The sequence below is a fragment of the Euprymna scolopes genome, chromosome 10 (assembly GCF_053919585.1).
Source record: "Euprymna scolopes isolate OS-2025 chromosome 10, ASM5391958v1, whole genome shotgun sequence".
Taxonomy (NCBI): domain Eukaryota; kingdom Metazoa; phylum Mollusca; class Cephalopoda; order Sepiida; family Sepiolidae; genus Euprymna; species Euprymna scolopes.
Genome location: NC_136491.1, coordinates 79,088,822 through 79,102,348, shown reverse-complemented (window position 1 = coordinate 79,102,348; position 13,527 = coordinate 79,088,822).

Here is a 13,527-nt window from a genome sequence, read left to right as displayed (position 1 = left end):
ATCCTTCCTCATCCTTCCTACTCTCCTGACCTTGCACCCTCTAACTTTCGCCTTTTCCCAACCATGAAGTTGTTTTTTAAAGGAAGGTGTTTCCCAGATGATGCAGCCTTGAATTCTGAAGTCACATCGTGTTTAGAAGGCCAACCTGGTGTGTTCTACAAAACGGTATCCAGAACTGTATCACACGATGGGAGAAATGTATAACCCTGCGTGGTTTGTATGTATAGAAAGACTAATAACTGTGCCAAGTTTCGTTGCTCTACTGCTATGGGAAGTGGGTCAGGGGTATTACTTATTGCACGCCTCTCATATACCGAGTATTTTGTTCGTTAATTCATGGTATAGATCCGTGCAATCAGATTTTGATTTAGAGCTCTTCCATGTAAAGTGTGTTTCTTATTTTTCATGTACTGCATCGAAAGATCATATACAATTACTATACAATGACTTAAGAGCATATGTCAAACAGCTGACAGTAATTTTGGCTGATAGGATGATATACTAGTCATATGTCCAAAGCTAGGCTTAATTTTGATTTAATGGATGATTTTTATTTAACTTAAATATTATTACAGAAATATGAGTTTACTAATATAAACTGTAAATACATAGTGCTTTATTAAACACATTTATCAACACCCGAGTTGACTACTCCTATTTTACACACATGTTTCTTGATTGTTTATCGTTGTCAGACAATAAGGATCTCGTCATTATGTGCCTGCTGATGTCTAAATAGTCCAATTTTGTACCCAAAGGTACGGTCATAGATCCAGAAGGTAAAGGTCGCGCCGGATGAAGCAGGAATTGATTTTCGAGCATGCCTTTTATTACGCTTTGCTGTATGTTCTTGTATTCGCTCCTTCTGAATACAGTCACTTCCCTGTGCCCAAAGAGGGAGAAAGAGAGGGGGAGAGAGAGGGAGAGAGAGAGAGAGAGAGGGAGCGAAATCCTGCCAGATAGCAAGCTCCTCTCGTGAAGAGCGGTCTATTGGATGCGTATTCTAGGCAACAGGATTTGTACCGCTGATACATAGTTTTGATAGTTGATTCGGCCCTTTAGAAGTTCTTACTTAAAGCGACACGTTACTACTTAAAATAAAGCTAACTGCCAATATCAACCTACAACGATTTTGCTCAGGCCCCCGCCGTAAAATTCACTGAAAGACTCCGTTCACGTAATTTTATCTTTTTAATTTCTGCAGGTACCAGGCAATCGAATATGATTCCTTTTGCTACAATTTTTTTCATAAATTTACATTCAAATATTCTCGCGAAAATAATACATCGAACGCGTACTAAAAACTCATTTCTGGAACAGCTTTATAGGCAACCTTGACTATTTTACGCAATCACCCATCTATCACCTTCAATTCTATTTTAGTTTCATTATTGCTGTGGTTTTTACCGGGCGTGTAACATTCAATAACTAATTTAAAGATCTCTAATTTACATCAGGTATAAAACCTTGATATTTATTTATTTTAGTTTTTAAGGCTTTTTTTAAAATCATTAGAATTAGAAACAAATATTGCCTTATAATCTGTACTCTTTTCACTCTGGTACTTTAACTTAATCAAGATCAACATTGCCATTCTTGATGTGTGTTTCTCTGGGAATCACTTAGTCATAGTGAATAATGTATGACTTCTTTTCATACGTGTGCATAATATATCTTCACGTAGATAAATAGTATTTTAATAATGTAACATTGTTTATCTCTCGAGTTTATTTAATCAATTTTATTTCATTGCACCATAATATTATGTTGGAGTCTGTGTTTAACGCAATGCAAACAATTTCAAAATTACTGTTTGTACATGGCTTTATTTATTTATTTTTTATCGCTTATGTTTTTTTTAGATGCAGCAATATCTAATTGAGAATAAGTTTACGTTACAGCAAATAATTGTTATCTCTTATTCGTTAAGGAGAATAAGCAAAAGCAATAGCATGTTCGATTAAATTGGAGTAAACGTCATATTTACGGAGATTTGGTACTTTTATGAATGAACGTTTATTTTAATTGTATCCTTCAGGTTTACTCATAAAAAAGAATTCGCATATAAAATTAATTTTCATTGCAATCCACAGGACGAGCTAAGTTTTTGAGTTTCCAGCATTGTTAGATTGTTACGTCGCTTCTGACGTATATAATTTTATTATGAAAAGTTCGCACACAGTGTCAAACTCTACTTACATTGTTTTATTAAATAATAGCAAGTACCTGGTGTTGCCCAGTCGGTGGTACAATACTCTTACATATGGCATTTTACTTTATGAAAATTTTGTTTTTTTTTATTATAGAGCCGATTCTCTGTTAGCCATTATATTGTACACCAGATGCACATCCTGTCCAAATAGTAACTAAAGGGTTAAAAAAAAATCTTTGCGATTTTAGCATTAATGATTATTTTTTCGGTCTTTCAAATATTTTACAGATAATATTTATATATTGGTAGCTTAAACTTTCGCCACAAACTGATGAAAAGGCTTACCCTTTCTCTGAATACCCTTTATGTAAAATTTCAAATGTTTAGACCCGAAATTGTCTGAGTAATTTGGAAGAGCCGGAGTGGTCAATTTTTTTAAAAACTTTGATCCCTATTATTACCCCGTAATATTTAGTTTTGGGTTCAAATACAGTTATTAAGTTAAACCCATGTTAAAGAAACCTATGATTAAAGTTTTAAGTGTTTAGACCCCAAATTGTCGGGGGCGTTTTATAGAGTTCTAAAAGGTTTAATCATTGAACATTGCCCCTTAACAGCAACATTTATGGCAGAAAACAGATTACAAAGATTTTCCCAAATTTCGCGTCTGTAGACTGAAAATTGACAGAGTTATTGACTAGGGAAATGTACACAGCCATACACACACAGACATACACTTTTCACTTATATATATATATATATATATATATATATATATATATATATACATATATATATATATATATATAAGTGAAAGTATACCTGTGTGTCTGTCTGTCTGTGTACATACACGCATTTTAGCCTGTTATTACTCGGGTGTTTGGAGGTGTATGCTGAGCAAAAAAAAAAAAAAAAAAAGCGGTAATTTTTTTTTTTTAATTTGACTCCTATTATGACTCCTTAACATTTATTGTTTGGGGGTCAAATCAAGTTATTAAGTACGATTTATGTTTAAGAAACCTATATCTAACATTTCAAGTGTTTAGACCCAAAATTCTCGGAAGAATTTGGTAGAGTTCTCAAAGGTCAAGCCGTTGAACTTTGATCCCTTAACAGCCAAATTTTTATCTGAAAACCGATCACAAAGATGTTCCGAAATCTCGGTGTCTTGTATATCAAATTTTGAGTCTGTAGACTTTAAATTGATACAGTTATTGCGTAGGGAAATGTGCATACACATACGCACAGACAGGTTCACTTTTATACATATATAGGTATAATGTATGCATATGTGTGGGCCCCGGTGTGTTTGTGTGTGTGTGTGGGTGTGTGTCTCGGTGTGTGCGTGTTCGTATACTCAAATAAAAAAAGGCCTATCCTTGTGGATAAATCTCATCGGTAACATGCTCTTGTTGCTCCGGTGCACTTAGTTGCTTATTGTGCTGGAACAATGACAAAAACACCTTTAACGATAGCGGGTGCCTTTATTAATTTTATCAAACAGATGCTAAACGGACGGAATTTTGATGCCCACATACATTATAATTGGAAAGAAAATGTTATGTTAGTTATCAATCTGTTTATAAAATAACAGTCAAGGCAAATATTCTGCATTGTCTGATTTTATTTACGCACATATTTTGTAATTGAAACTTCGTTACATAAAATTTAATGCTAAAAAGAAAACAGAAAATTCGTTATTTCTAAAAAAAATTACTTGGGTACTCTACACCATGCCTTTAAAATCTCAGTCAGCCTAGAAATTGACTATTAATAAAAAAGTTTATTTTATCCCCCCCTTTTCTGCAAAAGATTCTTTTTCGAAACACAGTAATTAGTGTTGATGGTTAAGCACACAAGTTTTGGTGGTGATAGGAAAATAACCTACTGTGTAGTGGCATTCGATTTTGAAATTGCCGAACGATGTTTATCAAATACAGACCCTCATAATTGTTTACCGTTATGATTTCGACGGAATCTCTCATTTTACATAATTTTTAACATTTAGTGAAGAGAGTTTGCTATGTTTTACTCTAACCCAATGTTCCAGCAGTAGGTTTGTAAAATCCCGTGTAAATACTATTAAAATACACCCCACCCTAAACTAAAGACGACGTTTCGATTATCTGCATACAAAAGCATTTAATTTCAAATATAAACACCAACGATATTTTTCCTGTAAATAGTACACAAAGAACAAGGCATGTAGTGATTTTTCTAATAAATAACATCCAACATAAAACAGACTGATTCAACGAGTCTCGATACACAATGCTGATAAGTTTCCAATTTCGAAATTAGAAACCGTCACCAAGCAGACATTCCGCCTTAACTGTTGATGTGGTTATTCTTTCTTTTCATCAAATTAAAGAGATTTTACAAAATAAAACGAAGAAATAATTATTTGTTACCAGTTTCTTACCAGTACGAGGTTGTATTTATGAATAGATACACGTATGTTTACAATTTAAAATCAAATTAAGTAATAATCATTTCAAAGAAGATTTCAACATTTAGAAATAAGAATTCCTCTAATCTATTCGAATGTGTACATATATAAATATGGAAAGCATTTTTTAATTAAAAACGTTAAGTGTTTAATTACTCGGATAACGTATAACATGTTAATGAAATAAGTTCAAACTAGATTATTTTCTTACGCAATTCTTTATTTTATTGCCAGAAGTGTTGGAAATATTAACATATAAGTCAAACAAATTTGGAAATGCATTGAAAATCGGCATTCGCAATGAAGCTATTGATATTCATAGTATGTAACTAATTTAATTAGATGATTAATATATATATATATATATATATATATATATATATATATATATATATATATATATATATAAAGAGAGAAAGAGAGGGGGAGAAATACATTCGTATACCTGGTATGTTGGAAGTAATTAAGTTTACAATACTAATTAATTTAATTAAATCAATCCTCATCAACCTACTGCGTCATTTAGAAAAAGATAAATATTGCAGCTAAATTCCATGCATTAATTTATATGGCGATAAAGACACATATAACGAATCCGTATTTATGAACAGAAAACAGAGCTGCCTACATAATTGATAAATATTTTAATATTCAATATCACGTTTTAACATATGTGATATTTTTCTGCTCTTAGATTTCCAGAATTAGAGTAATAATTATTTGGATTCATCGGGCTACTGTTCTCATCTTGAGTGTGATTTTTGCAACGTTTCGGTCGATAAAACTTCTGACCTCCTTCAGGTGTATCTTGCCGAACTCGGGATTAATTGCGAATTACATAGGACCTCTATCCAGCCATGACTGACAGAATAAGAGCACACAAACCCTCGTGAATAAAAAAAGGGTTCCGCTCGAATTTCTGTCCGAATTCCGAAGTCTGAGAGAAACATTCCTGAGTGTGACAAGATCCATCTGAAGAAGAGCAGAGCTTATATCTACCGAAATGTTGTGGAAATCACACTCAAGATGAGAACAGTAGTCCGATGAATAAAAAAAAATACGAATAACCAATCCTCATCAAAAATATTCAGAAACGTTATATTAATGATATTTTGTTTGTTAATTGATTTTATTAAGTAGCAACATTAAGTCGAAAAAAATCAACCGGAAATAATTGGGTAAGAATTACTTATGCTACAATTAATATTAATAGTACAATTTTCGTATATCTACCTTTTTATATTGTTCCTGATCTCTTTTTACATAAAAGTTGTGCAAATGCAAGAGAATTACTACTACTACTACTACTACTACTACTACTAGTATTGGTGCTGCTCCTTTTCTACATTATTATTATTGTATTTCATTTTTTATGTAAGCCATGTGCAATGATGTAATACATATGTATAAATAATATAAACACCATTATAACCACTTTTTCACATTCTCCAAAAAATTGTCCCCTGCTTTTTCCTCATCTCTAATATTTTCCTTCTCGTTCTATTGGTCGGTCTACCCTTCACTCTCTAATTTCGATTCAAGGAGGTCACTATTTACACTTTCAGTTACGTCATCCAGTGTTCAAAAATAAAAGTGAATAAATAAACGCAAACGAAAAATAGATACGTAGCATAATAATAGTGTAAGCACACGGAACACTCACTTGTATCAGCCGTAAGAAAAACAATATTCGAAACCGTTTTTGATTTGATTGATTTTGCAGATTACATATGAGAATTATTGTTTTTTTTTAAGTTAAGAGAAATTCCCTATCGCTTTTTTTCTTTAAAACTTATAGGAACGTAATAATATATTCTGTTTATCAAACAAGCCCATAAATAGGAAAAGTGCCCTACTATTCTTACCTCAGCATACATATGCGAGCACGCATGTTCCGATCATTCGACATGATATGTTGTCGAAATTTTTAAAGTCCTGAGCCTATAAATCTGGCAAATTTGCCTTCCATCCAAAGCTTTGATTGTTAATTCTCATGACTCCCCGAGAAGGGGACCTAGTTCTAAACTTTTCTTTAGAATAGTTGTTCCGAACTTGTACTAAACGACTAGTACAATGCGTAATTGTCGTTTATGTAAGAAGATTTGCAAAGGCATTGTAAATCTCTTTTCGACACCAAGAAACTGTAGATTTACCTGTTCATCAATCAGTAATCACTGAATGAGTAATGTTACTGACAAATGATGAAGAAAAGAAAACACTAGTTTAGATTTTTGCCATCCGTTCTAGAGATGACTAAATTCATTTTATTCTATTATTGCTTCTATGTCACTAATAAAGATGCTGAACGTAAACGTTTTCCTGTGCTGAATAATCCGCCTAGTAGTTAGGGAACAGAAGCTTCAAGTAACTACAAAGAATGCAATCTTATCAACTGGCCCACAATAAAGGGGCTGCTGCAATGCCATTTTGTGAATAGTCTAGATTATGCAACAGCTTCTAGTCGGGCCTCTCGTTGAAATATTTATGAGAACTGCTACGGCTGTTCCTTGTAATTTGTCTACAAATATTTTCTTTCTTAACTTCCTCTTTCGTCCCTCTTATCGCTCTCTCGCTACCTTTTAGTTCTTCTCTGAAAAGAACTATGATGATCTCATTCACAAATATCTTAACCCATCAATCAACAGTTCAAAGAAAACATGATAAAAACTAAGAACTATAACGGCCAACGTAGAGCAAGTCTACAAATTTGTTTCTCTAACATCAGTGGTCGACGTTCTAACCTTCCAGAGGTCAAAATATTTAAATACTAAATTAAAAAAATTACAGATAAACAATCTCACCTGTCGTTATTCAGGGAAATTGGCATTGACTCAACTGCTTACTTGGCCGATTTCTCTATCAAGGGATGTTCTAACTTACCATCCAAATCTAAAACTCAAGATATCGTTGGGCATAAAATATGGGCTTACATTAAGGATAGCTTTCCTGCAACAAAGTTATCCCCAATGAAAACTTGGATCATGCCTACATCTGTTTAGACTAGCACACCAACTCATTTATATTTGTCTTTTACCGCCCTCACAATATTGAGAGTATCGCTAAGCAAATTGGTTATTGACTGCCTGTTATCACTCAGCCAACATTAACGTCTCTGGAAATTTCAGTGCTTACAATGTTTAATCGCTAAACTAAACAGATCAGAAGAGAGACTATGTCTTGATTTCTTCTTTGCTTATGACATGGCACAAACTGTTAACGAACCCACTCGGGTAACCTATGCTGACGGAAATTCTGCAATCCTGTCAAAACCTTTTTAACAAAATGTTCTGAACCGCGTTTATCTTGAGTTACGTTTATTATTGAACAATGTGCATTGTTGTGATGACTCTTGGATGTTTTAATTATTGCAACATGGTTCGGGAGATTAAACTAATAAACATGGTAGTTTTTGTTGTTATCGAAAAAGTTGTTCTCATTAATTCACCATTTTGTAAGGAAAATTGTATCTATCTTTCTTTCTCTCCATCTCTCTCTATATATAATATGTTTATTTTGCGAACATTTTAAGCTATATATTTGCTTACATGTTTCAGCAATATCTCGTTTTAGAAAGTTCGCTTCTTCGTGCCATACGATTGAATTAAGGCCCAAACGGAAGAACGTAAAATTATTCGGATACAGAGAGTTTCTTCTCTATTTATTCCCTTTTAAATTTTAATCATAAACAATGTGGATGCGAATAATTTTCCATTCTTTATTTTGTCCCTCTACGGCTTGATGAACAGATGTCTCTGAAATGAGACATCAAAGAAACATTATATAGAGTTGACTATGGAGCTGTGCGAAACAACCAATGGTGAAACCAATCATGCCACGACGATTGAAAGTTGCGGGCCGAGAAACATAGCGGCAGCTTTTGTAAGAGGAAATATGTAGCCAGTGACGTTTGTATAAATTAACACACTATGAGCACGCTCTGTTGGTTTACAGAGCACGGTTTGATAAACACAAGTTATCAGTGGATTTACATCTAGAAAATCTCACTCCTTAAAAACGTTATCTTTGTTTATAAAGGCTTTCAGTTTTAACGACGATATATTTTCCAGCAATTTCTCTGACCCAAGGCGATAAATAATTAAACACCGAAATTACTTGCGCAGATCTTGTTTTTGTCATATGTCTCGTAATCGAAACGCCGGATGTGATATAAACAGTATTCGTTCATAGGAAGATACGATCCTAATTTTATTAGGTAGTTGTTGTTGAATGTACTGCTTAATCTCAACATCGTCCTACTTACGTAGTTGGCACTGTAACCAGATGTAAAGTGATCAATCATATCATTATTATGGTGGACGTGTACAACGTGTGGTCTATCAGACGCCAATTTGACACACCTCGAATAATATGAAGCTAAATAGCAATTCTCAACTGTTGAACTGATTTTTTGGCGTTTTTGCAAGTCCCGTCGTTTATATCAAGGGAAACAAATGAAAATTGATGATTTGTCCACGATAATCGGTATACACTTAAACAATAGTTACTTTCTTTTTGATGATTGGCTTAATCTATTGACTACCATATTCATTATGTTCGTTTTTTATTTGTTTTATTTTAAGTTGGCTAGGTAGAAACAAATCAGCAAGTATGTAATCCCGTAAAAATAGGTCGATATAAGATTGTAAGGGTATTCGTTGCAATCAGTTGGCATTTAAAGAATTGCACTTTGAGTAAGTAAAAACAAACCTACTCTATGCTTTTATGTTTTTCCTGGTGTACACATTGTTATTCACATCACATGTCAGCCCGTTTGTGTTATTTACTCATATGGGTAAGTTTCTGTACATTCATATCTGATTTACCCCTGCATTAAATGTTTAAAAAAGGAGGCGTCCTCTATAGTATCAGACCTGACCGAATGGTTAATTGTAGGCATAGACCAATTCATACCATCTAAAAAATTCCAACAAAAACCTAACAGCCAGCCATGGTTCTCCCCAGAATGTGCTGCTGCTATCGCGCACAGAAATCACTTTTTCCATAACTACCAAACTAGATGCACTGAGACTAATGCTGCTTTCAGGAACGCCAGCAACCACTGTAAAAAGTAATAAAAAATGCAAGAGAGCTATATGCCCAGTCTGCTAAATCCAAAGTAGCTGATCAGCGGCTTGGTTCCCACCAGTTTTGGCAAATAACAAAGAGGATCCTGAACAGAAATGTGCGTTCTATCCCAACCATCATCAATGGACTAGAGTTCATCTCGTCAGCATCAGACAAGGCCAAACTATTTACCAAGAACTTTGCAGCTAATTCTACCCTATGCGACAAAGGCCATCAACTCCCCATATTTCCTCCTATAACACAGAACACGCTAGGTAACATACAGATATCTGTGCATGAGGTCGTCTAGCTAATCAAGAACCTTGATTCCAGTAAAGCAACTGGTCCTGACGGCATCCCAATTATAGTGTTAAAAAAGCTCCAACCAGAACTTGCTCCCATACTTACGAAACTGTTTAAGCGTTGCCATAAGGAGAAGTGATTTCCGACTCCCTGGAAAACCTCATCAGTATGTATTTAAGAATTCAGGTGATAAGTCATCTCCCTCTCAGTACAACACAATAAGCCTCCTGGGTGTTATGAGTAAATTGCTGGAATCCATATTAAATAGAGAAATCGTAAACCACCTCAGCAGAAGCAATCTTCTTAGTGACACACAATATGGTTTCCGTTCTGCAAGATCTACCGCTAACTGTTATATCTCAGAGGATTAGTGAATCTCTTGACAAAGGCTTCCTTTCTAGGGCAATTGCTCTTGACATATCAAAGGCCTTCGACAAGGTATGGCATAAGGCCCTACTTTACAAGATTTCCAGCTACGGTATAACTGGAAATGTTTTCTCAATCATTAAATCATTTCTCTCCGATAGGCTCATAAGAGTAGTGGTCGATAGACAAAAATTAGAGGCATGCAGTGTTAATGCTGGCGTCCCTCAAGGGTCAATCATGGAGCCAACTCTCTTCCTGATCTACATCAATGACCTCCCTAAACACATACTTAAATCATTCGTTACATATGTGCTGATGACACGACCATCTACGGCAGCACATCAAAGGCTGTAAATGACAAAGTTCTCTCTGATTCTCTCTCCTCTGATCTCGAGCGCGTGGTTCAGTGGGGGAAGTCGTGACTGGTTACCTTTAATGCATCTAAAACCAAACTCCTATCTTTACATCATCAACGCTCTGATCCCCATCTGGCATCACAGTGAAATAGATGGGTCTCGTCTGGGAGAAGCCCCATGTTTTGACAAGCTTCTGGGGTTGTCCTTTACTCCTAATCTGCTGAATCCACTGTGAAAAGTTTCCCCCACTTTTTATTTGTGCCTAAATCAAAACGTGGATTCCATGAAAAAAGCTTCTTTCTTAGAACTGCACGCTTGTGGAGCTCTGTTCCGTTTGCCTGCTTCCCACCTGACTACAATTTGGATGTATTCAAGTCCAACGTTAACAAATTCCTAATGGACCGCCCCCTTAAGTAAACACTTCATCAAATCTCCACACTAACGTACTGTACTTGCAATAACCCTTATCCCTGAGTGGCTTCCGGGCCTTGATTAGTGGTGACCATCGTGTAAAAAATGCTTTATTTCTTCATTTTTGAATAACGTATTTTTTTACAGTAATATGTTTATACTATTGTATTTATGAGTAGAAAACCTTTAAAATAAGTTATAACACAGAAACACATTCATATATGTAGAATCTAGTTCACAGGAAGGTCCCAGGCGCACTAATTACTATTGACAGCTACTCAAAGTATTACGTGTTTGTTTTTTTTTTATTTCTGTACAATGTTTTCTTGTTGTTATGGGTAATATTTTTTTGTTTTCCTATTTGGGTAGGGTTCTTCTGTACACGTGATTCAGTTGTCTTTTATATTTAAACTACGCGATAATTAAACATTATTATTTATCGTACAACCTTCTGTTTCTGTTATAATTTATATGTGGTTTGTTATTTAATATGGGTACAATTCTCTATAATTTGCTTATTTTTTAGTAACAAATAAAATTACTCGATGGGTTTATGTAGGTATTCGTTGTATAACGCTCTTTTTCCGCCACGGTAAAGATTTTTTGGATTTGTAATGTCGGGAATATTGTCCAATAACCTTACCTTTTATTCAAGTTAAACTTATATTGCTTTTGGTAAGACTAATAATTCTTATCGTATTTCTATTTGTAAGTAAAATCACATTTAGATATAATTAAAAAAAAAACCTTATCAATGGTTATTGCAAGTACAGTACGTTATCAGTACGTAATTGATCTGATTATACGACACGGAAGTATGTGATATAGCTTTCACCTTAAATGTGTTTTTTAAATACAACCACATGGTTTAAAAGACTACGCCACTTAATCCTCTAGAGTACAAATGACACCAATTTTCTACTACGCTATCTTGGTTGTTTGTATCAAAATATTATACAACTAAGGTGACAAAGAGAAAAAGTGTGACAAACAGTCACAGTGTTTTAGCATTAGTAGTATAAATATTTTTACCCTTTCTTTGTATATATAGGTCTCTCTCACGTTCTATTTTTTCTTCATAGTTATTTCTCTTCCTACTTAAACTATACATTATATGTAATGTGTTAAACATAAAATAATTTTAGAAGTTAGATGAGGAAGTTTTAAATTATTTCAACAGTACCTAAACTGTTAAATAACCTTGAAATAATCTTGTTTAGAATGTAATAAATTAACAGAGTATATATTATTAGCAAATGTTCACTATATTTTTTTTTTTTTTTTTTTTTTATTACATTTTCACCCCAAACAAGGCAAATTGCCACTTTGGTGTAGGGGGCTACTATCAGGGGCAACAACTACTGGGGTACTATGTAGGGATTTGGGCAGCAAGGTGTCGGTTCACGTTACACTTGAACTTCTGCACGTCAGTACTGTTGGGGAAGCAGGGACCTGGAATGGAATTCCAGAGTCTTGCGGTTCTGGGGAAGAAACTATTGGAGTAAAAAGATCTTTTACATCTAGGGACCTCTACAGTGTGGGGGTGGGATCTAGTAGCCTGTCGGGTTTGTCGAGGGTGCTCGCGTCGTGGGGGCACAAGTGATTGCAGTTCATCAGAGCATTCACCACTAAAATACTTGTAGAACAGGCAGAGGGATGCAACATTTCGTCGATGGGACAGAGGCTGAAGCTTAGATGCCAGTTCAGGGCCTATCAGATTTGCGACTCTCTTTTGAACCTTGTCAAGGAGCGAGAGACTAGTAGCAGATGCACCAGCCCAGATGTGGCAGCAATACTCCATACATGGGCGAATGGTGGCCTTATAGAGGTACAGGATACTTTCGGGTGTTAGTAGTTTTCTAGCACGGTAGAGAGAGCCCACCTTTCTTGCAGCGGCCCTGGCAATGCCTTCAATGTAATTGTTCCAACTCATGTTTCCTGTGAACGTTAGGCCAAGGAGTTTGAAAGATGGACTCTCAGATAAAGAGTCGTTGGCCATTGCTATTGGTGGTAGAGAGGGTTTCTTGTAATTATTGAATGAAACTAGTTTAGTCTTGGCAGCATTGAACGCGACCAACCACTTTTGTCCCCATTCCACTACAGATTGGAGGTCTTCCTCTAGTGTTTCTGCCATTTCTTTAGAAATGTGTTCATTCGTCTTCCTGTCGTGTCTGCCATAGAGTGTAGTGTCATCAGCATATATACCCATCTCAGAGGCAATGTTGTCGGGGAGGTCATTTATGAATATCAGGAACAATAGAGGTCCAAGGATAGAACCCTGGGGCACTCCCGCATTTATATCATATTGTTTAGATGTGCGACCGTCGAGGACTACCTGGATTTTTCTCTTATCTAAGAAGGATTTAATTATGTTAAGTATTCTACCAGTGATACCGTATGATCTGATTTTACTGAGGAGACCCTCA